At 46.8% G+C, this 10,684-nt stretch overlaps 1 pseudogene; it reads left to right on the top strand.

The window, feature by feature from the left end:
• LOC119367850 overlaps positions 1-10,684 on the top strand; it is a 29,427-nt pseudogene that overhangs the window by 10,819 nt on the left and 7,924 nt on the right.

Genomic DNA, 10,684 nt, shown 5'->3' with positions numbered 1-10,684 from the left:
GCCGTCACCTCGCCGTCGCCGTCGCCCCGCTGTGAGCTCTCCCCCTCTAACCTCTCTCCCTCGCCCCCGGCGGCCACCATGGGCGCCGCCCCTCCCGGCCCCGAGCACACACACACACACACACAAGCGCATGAATTAGTATATAATTTAGAGTATTTAGATTATTATTGTTTTAGTTATCAAAACACACACACACACAAGCATGAATTAGTATATAATTTGGATTATTTAGATTATTGTTGTTTTAGTTATCAAAATTTTTTATATGGAACACACACACACACATATGTATGAATTAATGCATGTATATATTAGTATATACGTATTTTGTATGTTTAATTAGTTTAGATTATTTAGATTATTATTGTTTTAGTTATCAAAAATTTTTTATATGGAAATTAGTGTTTAATTAGTATGGAAATTTTTATGTTTAATTAGTATATAATTTAGATTATTATTATTAGTATATAATTAGTGTTTAATTAGTATGGAAATTTTTTATATAATGTTGTTTTTCAGTTTTTTAATGGATGTATAGAAGTTGTGTTTTCTGTTTTTAGTGTTAGATGCTTAATTAGTATGAAATAGTATATAGATTTTTGAAATAGTAGAAATGTTAGAAATTTTAGTTATCAAAATCCAATCATTAAAAAATATTACTTTTTGCGGGCATATAGCTAGTATTTGTTCTCGACGATGCCCGGCCCGCATCCTCGCCGTCGACCCATCCGCGACGACGTCCAGCCGACCCATGTCCGGGACTGGGCTGCGCCGGGCTGGCACTGGGAGGTGCTGCCTGGAGGGGCGCGCCGCTTGATGAGGAACCCGGCCCCGGGTCCCGTCGTCGACCCTGATCTCGTTTGGTGGCGTTCGCGTGGGCCAGTTTCGGTGCGGAGGGACCCGGCCCCGCCGGAGGTGGTACGTCGCCGTGTCAGGGAGGAGGACGAGCACGTCCATCGCTACATGGTTGCGTTAGAGGGCGGCAGGTTCTCCAATACCTGGCAATATCTTCGGGGATCTCACTTCAGCTATGATCCTGTGAGGGTTCCTTCTCTTTGGGTGTCCACCGCCCGCGCCGCAGGAACCGCGAGTGTCCTAGATTCTTCTGTAGTATTCGATCTTTAATTATCTAGCCAGTGATGTACTATTCAATATTATATATTATTCGAGACGATGTATTCGAGATTATATCTATTATTCTAGACGAAGTATTCGAGATTATATCTATTATTCGAGACGATGTAATTTGAATACTAAATTGTTTTATATTTCTTTTGAATTAGTTAAATAAAAGCTATGGCAGACAATACCGACAAAGAGGGAGAACAGACCATGTTCGATATGATACGCGGGCCAGATGATGATCAGAATGAAGAAGATTATGACGGCTCCGAATTTCTAAACAACACCAGAGAGGGTGATATCATATTCGATCGCGACGACCGAATTGATGAAGTCATGAACTACGATTATGACGATGACGAAGAACATGTTGATCCTGAAACAACAAAGACCGGCGAGGTATATATATTTATATAAGCAGGTATCTGGTGATCATCACATGTTTTAAATGACTTGAAGATATATTAACGAATCGATCTTTGTTCTTTCAGCCATCCGGATCGAGCAAATCTTCAGGCAAAAGGACGAAACGAGGCCCGAACAAAAAGTTGAAGGAGGGCGTAAAGTACAATATCGAGGCAGTTAGACCTAATGGCGAACCATTAGCGCCTAAGAAGATTGCGGACAAGTTCGTTCGTCAGTGCGGAGTTCTTGTGAAGGACCAACTCCCGATCTCCCTTCAAGAATGGAGAGAGCCAGCAAAAGACAAAAGACAAAAAGGCAAAGAGGACGCTGCTCCACGTGCAGATGTTACTTTTGTCGACAAGAATCAAAAAGATCTGCTTTGGGATACTCTCATGGAACATTTCACCCTACCAGATCATTTCACAGAAGCAGATGTGCAGAAAGTCAAGGACGCTGCTCTTAGGAAGATGGCGGTTGCATTCAAGAACCACAAGAATCGTGAATGGGACAAGTACGTCAAGGGAGGAAGGAAGACTCCAGTATTCGAGGGAACACTAAAGAACCAACGTGCTCATTGGGACGATTTCGTGAAATTCAAGGATTCGGAATTAGCTAAGGAACGGTCGAGAATAAACAAGAAGAATGCCGAAAAAAGGATAAGTTCCATAAGCTGGGGCCAGGTGGCTATGCGGTGGCAATGCCTAAGTGGGATAAGTCTGAGAAAGAGATGGAGGATGCAGGTGCCACTCCGGTTACTAAGAGCTGGCCCCCCAGGGTCAGGACTTGGTTCTATGCGCATGGGGGGGAGTTGGACCCGAAGACAGGCAATGTTTCGACGAGGGCAAGTCTGAAGGGAGCCGACGATGCGATACTTGTTGCAATAGAAGAGGCACGATCGGGGGTGTTCCAGCCCAACAGAGAGAACGACGAGCTTACGCGTGCCCTGGAAAATCCTGAACACCCGGGAAGAACACGAGGCAAGGGCGCTATTCCGTGGTATGAGGGGTTTTCAGACTGGAACACCGACTACATAACCCGTGCGAGAAAGAAGATTGCGGAGGAGAAGAAGAGGAAGATGGAGGAGGAGCAGAGGAAGTGGGACTATGAACGCCTTCAAAGCCTAGAAGCAAGTCAAGCGGAATTGGTAGTCAAATTCCAGCGGCAGCAGGAGCAGATCGACTCACTTACCCAACAAAGGGGGTCTCAGCAGCAGCAGCAGCTAGCGAATGATCCAGCATTGGATAGCACCGCCCCATCCATGCCGAGAAGCAGCGTGGGTTCCGCCCCGGACGACGCAATGCTGGGTAGATACCCCGTGGATGACATCACGGAGAACACTAGCTGCGAGCTACACGTCAAAATGAAGAACATATCCATGAAGGTGGCGGACGCCGTTGCTTTTACAAATCCCCCCGAGGCAACCTTCCATTGCAACCCGATTCCAGTGGGCTATGCTCGTGTCTTGGTTGATGAGGTGGTTGTTGGAAATATGCCCTAGAGGCAATAATAAAAGTATTATTATATTTCATTGTTCATGATAATTGTCTTGTATTCATGCTATAACTGTATTATCCGGAAATCGTAATACACGTGTGAATACTTAGACCACACTATGTCCCTGGTAAGCCTCTAGTTGACTAACTCGTTGTGATCAACAGATAGTCATGGTTTCCTGACTATGGACATTGGATGTCGTTGATAACGGGATCACATCATTAGGAGAATGATGTGATGGACAAGACCCAATCATAAGCATAGCATAAAAGATCGTGTAGTTCGTTTTGCTAGAGCTTTGCAAGTGTCAAGTATCTCTTCCTTCGACCATGAGATCGTGTAACTCCCGGATACCGTAAGAGTGCCTTGGGTGTATCAAACGTCACAACGTAACTGGGTGACTATAAAGGTACATTGCAGGTATCTCCGAAAGTAGCTGTTGGGTTGACACGGATCGAGACTGGGATTTGTCACTCCGTATGACGGAGAGGTATCTCTGGGCCCACTCGGTAATGCATCATCATATTGAGCTCAATGTGACCAAGGTTTGGACACGGGATCATGCATTACGGTACGAGTAAAGTGACTTGCCGGTAACGAGACTGAACAAGGTATTGGGATACCGACGATCGAGTCTCGGGCAAGTAACGTACCGATTGACAAAAGGAATTGCATACAAGATTTGATCGAATCCTCGACATAGTGGTTCATCCGATGACAACATCGAGGAGCATGTGGGAGCCATCATGGGTATCCAGATCCCGCTGATGGTTATTGACTGAGAGAGTCTCGGTCATGTCTGCATGTCTCCCGCCCGTAGGGTCTACACACTTAAGGTTCAGTTACGCTAGGGTTATAGGGATATGTATATGCAGTAACCCGAATGTTGTTCGGAGTCCCGGATGAGATCCCGGACTTCACGAGGAGTTCCGGAATGGTCCGGAGGTAAAGATTTATATAGGGGAAGTCCTGTTTCGGGCATCGGGACAAGTTTCGGGGTTATCGGTATTGTACCGGGACCACCGGAAGGGTCCCGGGGGTCCACCGGATGGGTCCACCTGTCCCGGGGGGCCACATGGGCTGTAGGGGGGTGCGCCTTGGCCTAATGGGCCAAGGGCACCAGCCCCACATAGGCCCATGCGCCTAGGGTTCAAGGGGGCAAGAGTCCTAGGAGGGTAAGGCACCTCCTAGGTGCCTTGGGGGGAGGGAAAACCCCCCTTGGCCGCCGCACCCCCTAGGAGATTGGATCTCCTAGGGCCGGCCACCCCCCCTTGGCACCCCTATATATAGTGGGGGAGAGGAGGGACTTCATACCTGAACGCCCTGGCCTTTGGTTGCCTCCTTCTCCCTCCCCAACACCTCCTCCACCTCCGTAGTGCTTAGCGAAGCTCTGCCGGAGTACTGCAGCTCCATCAACACCACGCCGTCGTGCTGCTGCTGGTGCCATCTCCCTCAACCTCTCCTCCCTTCCTTGCTGGATCAAGAAGGAGGAGACGTGGCTGTTCCGTACGTGTGTTGAACGCGGAGGTGCCGTCCGTTCGGCGCAGGTCATCGGTGATTTGGATCACGTCGAGTACGACTACATCATCACCTTGCAAGCTTCCGCACGCGATCTACAAGTGGTATGTAGATGCAAACTCTCTCCCTAGACTCGTTGCTTAGATGAACTCATAGATGGATCTTGGTGAAACCGTAGAATTTTTTTTAATTTTCTGCAACGTTCCCCAACAGTGGTGGACCCATATTCGGAGCTAGAGCTTGACTATCCTGGAGGTGACGACGAGCGCTTTCTCGGAGACGCCAAACATCGTATCATCCTATGGAAAAAGGATTGCATCATCTTTCGAAGGCCACCGACACCGCGTCAGCCGACTCCTCATCGAAGTCCGCCACCGAGTCAGCAGTCTCCCGCTCCTGCAAGTCCACCAAGTCCGGCAAAGTGTCAGGCCACTCCTCCTCCAAGTCCGGCAAAGTGTCAGGCCACTCCTCCTCCTCCAAGTCCGCCACAGCGTCAGACGTCCACTCCTCCTCCAAGTCCGGGACAACCTCAGGCCACTCCTCCTCCAAGTCCGGCACAGCTTCAGGAGGCCACTCCTCCTCGTCGAACTCAGCCTCGTCAGCCGTCTCCGCCGCCTCAGCAATCACAGAAGAGACACCCCGCAGCTATGGTGCGTAGCGGTATGAGTCGAGGTAGTACAGGAAGTACAGGCGGAGGCAAGCGATATAAATATGGTCCAAGCCTCACACCTCTTCCGCAGAGGGCTTATGACAGGTCCGAGGAGGAAATCGCAGCCATATCAAAGTCTGAGGTGGAAGCCCATTTTGCACCGAAACCGCCACCGCCGCCAAGGGAGAAAGTGCCTGAGGAAACGATTGACCACTTCATTCGTATGGCTCAACCACCAGCTCCCAAGCCTGTTGACACAGACTATGAGCGCCACATCAGGAAGTTAAATCGAGCACGTCTACGTAAGGAGGCGAGCTCGGGATCGAGCAAACAAGAAGCAGCTGTCAAAAAATGCGGGAAAACCATTCCCCAGCTGGGAGAACAGGCGGCGCAATCGATCCCCTCGCTTGTTGTGCCAACAACACGTGACAGTACGCGCGCCCAATATTATTGTGGGCAAACAGTTTACGTTCCTGAGGTGGGCAATGTGGTAATAATGGAGGAGCATATAATGCAGGCTGAAGTTCTCAAAATCACTGTTGGACAACTCCTCGAGATCGAGCCCATGCCTGTGCTTAGAGAGGATGAAATAAAACAGAAATATGTCCGGGGCCAACCTTTGGTCAAGCCAGACAAGGTCAAGAACCTCCCAACGAGAATGTATGAATTGCATCAATGGTACATGAACATTACCAAGATTTCCGATCGATTGTCCCTCATGGTGAATGTCAAGGAGGAGCATTACTACCATGAGAAAGTTGTGTCCGTTGAGTATTCTGAACTATTTCAGTTATACAATCAAGACGCACTCGACAAATCTATCGTCAGTTGCTATTGTCTGCAAGTGATTTCTTTCTGTAATTTAAGTCTCAAGCTAGCTGTAGTGATCCTTTTGATCAATTATTACCTGTAATTATCCTCACTATATACTTTTCTGTGGTATTATATGCAGGATGAAGATGTATGAAATGAGAAAAGGTGGATGCTATGGCATTGGGTTCATTGACCCAAACACCGTTTATGAATACACATGGAAAATAGATGCACGTCATCAAAAGGCCGTAGAGGACAGCATGCTAGAGTTCTTGAAGCGCCTCAAATACAATGAAGATATACTACTTCCTTACAACTTCCAGTGAGTCACACTGTCTTGTACTATAAATTCTCTGTTTTTGCCTACTAGCTAGCTACATGTTTTTGCTTACATATGCCCGCTTAATTAAGACATGCAAACGTGTGTGCATGCAGATTTCACTGGGTCTTGTGTATCATTAAAGTTGACGCCGGAACAGTTGAAATACTGGACTCACTACTAAAAAAAAAACTGACTATAACATCTTGTTTGGGATAGTCAACAGGTAATTTCAATCATTATTAACTATATATCTCGGCCTATTTAGTTCGTCATTTCATGATATGAACTATTTAATAACCCCTTTATTCATTTTCTTTGTCGGCGGGCAGGGCTTGGGCAAGGTTCATCAGCGTCACGGAAGGCGAATGGAAAGAAAAGCTTAAATGGGGAAGACCCAAGGTAAGTAACTAAGTAGTACTAGCTAGCTAGCTAGTTGCCATCTCTTTAATTATCATGCTTGATTAATTATTATCTGATCAAATTCCATTCTCGTAAAGGCCCTGAAGCAGGCGCAGGGGACTGATCTGTGTGCATTCTGCGTTTGCGAGAACATTCGCATGATGGCGTCCGAAAGGAGCAGATCTCAAAGACAGGAATGAGTACGCTTGTCAAAACACTATTCACAATTTTTACACCATTATCGATATCTAGTCACACAACTAAAACACATGCATATTGATCTCCTTCTTAACAGTTCAGAGAGGTGCGGGAGAAGCTCCTAGAAACGGAGCGTGTAGAAGCACTTCAAGAGGAAATAGCGGGATTTTTGCTCGACCAGGTCATAAATCCGAAGGGAGAATACTATTACCCGCTACCGCCCCCATGAAAACCACTTCCAATTGTCATCATACTCCGAAGGCACCAATTAGGCTAATGCCACTGGCTCCGAAGGCAACATGCATATGTAGGAGAAATTTTATATAGCTATACATGTGTGTATGTGTGAATTAATTAATATGATGGTTTGTGAGACATTGATGATATATATATGCATGATTGGTTCTACTAGAAATTCTATTATATATATATATATATACATAACGTGTACAATGTGTAGTATCGTAAAATACCAGCAAACGAAAAAGAATTAAAATGGAAACACAAAATTAAATGAAAAAGAAATCATAAAACTAAAACCCCCCCAAACCTTATAGTACCGGTTGGTCTTACCAACCGGTACTAAAGGGCTCCAGGCACCCGGAGCTGGCTCGTGCCACGTGGTTGCCCTTTAGCACCGGTTCGTGCTGAACCGGTACTAAAGGGGGGGGCTTTAGTGCCCACACTTTAGTGCCGGTTATGAAACCGGCACTAAAGGGCCTTACGAACCGATGCTATTGCCCGGTTCTGCACTAGTGTTATGTGCCTGAAATTATTGGATGGAAAGGAGAAAAAGCTGGGGATCGAAAGAAAGAAAAGATACTGAAACCCATCGATCTTGACTCACTGAATCCAGCAAGGTAGTGAAGATTATTTACCTTCCTTTGCACATCATCATCAACAAATGCAATCTATTTGATTGTTTATCATATACACAGCCAGGATGAAGAAAAACAGGTGATGCACTTGAAGCTTATGGGATGGCGACATCCCTCTCTTGTTTTAAACAAGTTGTGTAACGCTCGATGCCTTGTGTTGGGTGCTGGAGCTCTTGGCTGTGAAGTTTCCCGCTTACTCATGGTTTGTACTTTGTGCTACCACTATATCTATGCTCCCTTGTAATGAACTGTAATACTATCCCTTCCAACAAACTTTAACAGTATATGCCCTTGCACATCTTTCCTACCTTTTTATTTTTGGTGGAACCAAATCTTCAGACCTCTGGTGTACGGAAACTAACAGTGGTTGATGGTGGTTGTGTTGCCATTCCTGATGTAGTCAAACAATCACTCTACTTAGGTAATGATTGTGGTGTCCCAAGAGCCACTGCGATAGTTCCACATCTAAAAGAGAGATGTCCTGCAGTGGTAAGTCGTTGCTACCTTCATCTTGAACATTACGTTTCCTATAGATCTGTTTGTTGATGACAATTGCTACCTTTTAGGAGGTTGAAGGCATCCAGATGGAAATACCAATCCCTGGGAACCCGGTTTCTCCAACCAAAATGTCAAGTGTGTTTGATAATTGCAAGCGTCTTCAAGCATTAGTAGCTTCCAGTAATGTGGTCTTCTTGTTGACTGACACATGGGAGAGTAGATGGTTTCCAACTCTACCGTGTGCAAATGAAAATAAGGTAAATCTCAGACACATTATTCATGCGTGGGGTTGCAATAATTATCAGCCCATATTGACCAAGTAATCTTAATGTCTTTTAGAGGATAATTAATACTCCCTCCGTCCCAAAATAAGTGACTCAAGTTTGTACTAATTTTGTACAAAAGTTAGTACAAAGTTGAGTCACTTATTTTGAGACGAGGGAGTATATTCCAGTCATGTGGTTCAGTTAAATAAGTAATATATCCCCCATCTTTCTACTTCATCCTATAGTGGCTCATGGGAACTAAAGGTCTTCTGTCTCCACTGCAGATCGCTATCACTGCAGCATTAGGATACGACAGTTACCTTGTCATGCGGCATGGTGCTGGCCGAGGACCAAGAAGTGGAGTTATGGGTGACGTGATTGCTCAGATGCAGAATTTATCTACCGAAGATGCTCTTGGTCACCAAAGATTAGGTTGTTGTTTCTGCAACAACACGACTTCTTTTGTCAATGTATATACCAGATAAAGACTTACATTTGTGGAAATGTTCTCCTTTTGTTTCTGTTTATACTTACGGTTTTGACACCAGTTCCTTCATATAATTTCATATTTGCTTGCTTGTATCTTATTACAGTTAGTCTCTAATGAAACAGTAGCCCTGCCTGGGCTGATCTCGATTGCATCTGGCAAAGCAGTGGAGCTCTTTGCGAGGATATTACATCATGAAGAGGGGTAAGCTACTAAATTCCTGAAAGATAAATACATAAATGTAATTTTTGTATGTATTTCAGTAATAATGATGAACAGTAGTTGATTACAAAGTTCAAAAAGGCGCTGGGTGTTGAATATGCGTTTTGGGACCTACTTGTGTGTAGCTTGTTTAAGCGTGCCTAGGCGTCCCGTACAGTACTGTATGGACACTGTACGGATAGGCGAGCAGGACAGAGCTGGGATGGCTGGGGAAGTAGGTTTTCAGCAAGCCAAATTTAGGAATATCAGTAATAAAGCTTTTCAAGTTGTCTATGTTGCAGATTATAGTCATGTGCCCATGTATATACTAAAATGTACCCCTTTCAGACCTTAACAAGTTGTGGCAGGCTAGTTCTTTGGTGATATTCCTCGGATCTCTCTTTATGGACTCCTCCCATGTCAAGTTTGCTCTACCCCGAGCTCACTTGATATTATCAACACGGCATTGTATATGCCCAAACCATCTCAGATGATGTTGGACAAACTTCTCGTCAATTGGTGCTATCCCAACTCTATCACGAATATCATCATTTCGGACATGATCCTTTCTTATGTAGCCACATATCCATCTCAACATGTGCATCTCTGCTACACTGTTATGACCGTCATATTAGGGGATTAGCCCAGTGGGTTGTGGCCCAAGTTATCTTATCGTTATTAGGGGCTTAGCCCGATTATCTTATCGTTTGTTTAGGAGTCAAGTAAACCTCTCTATATAAGGAGAGGAGATGTATCAATCTAATCAAGCAAAGAAGCAATCATTATTTGCTCGGCTTCCTTTAGGGAGCTGGGAGACCTAACCCTAGTCGCCTCTTGCGCCGCCGCCGCCTCTCCCTCTCGCGCACGACGGCGCCTTGCCGTTGGCGACCGCGAGCTTCGCCACGTCCAGCCCCCTCCTTCCCCTACAACCTACGCCCTAGACCCGGTAGGGTCCCAACTCCTACCAATTTGGTATCAGCTAGCTTGGTTTCGACCATGTCATCACCACCACCAAGTCTGTCGCTGCCCCTCGCCACCACCGCCGCCGCGCCATCGCCGATCCTCTCCACGGCACCGCTGGTCCTTCCCTCGGTGCCGATGGGTTCCACCGCCGGTGCATCGACCGGCCAGTCGCCGCCCCCCTCCATGGGTCCGCCGCCATCACCCTCCACCACGTCGCTCGTCTACTCCTCGAAGGCCATGACCGGCGTCCTCAACGATCTGGTCGTCGCGGTCCAAGGAATCTGACTGTTCCTGGCCAGTCCATACGGGCCGCCAACGCCTCCGCCGCCGGCCGTCTCCTCCGGACCGCCGGCCCTGCCCTGGTACTCGGTCCCCGCGGCGATCGCCGGGGGCCATCCGTCGCTCCAGCCGCCAGCTGCCCCAGCGCTGTCCTGGCCGCAGTGGCCCGCGCCGGCTCTCGCGGCGCCACCC

Source organism: Triticum dicoccoides, chromosome 2B (assembly GCF_002162155.2).
Source record: "Triticum dicoccoides isolate Atlit2015 ecotype Zavitan chromosome 2B, WEW_v2.0, whole genome shotgun sequence".
In the NCBI taxonomy this organism is placed as follows: Eukaryota; Viridiplantae; Streptophyta; class Magnoliopsida; order Poales; family Poaceae; genus Triticum; species Triticum dicoccoides.
The sequence above is the reverse complement of the archived record's forward strand: the minus strand, read 5'-3'. Positions and strand labels throughout refer to the sequence as shown.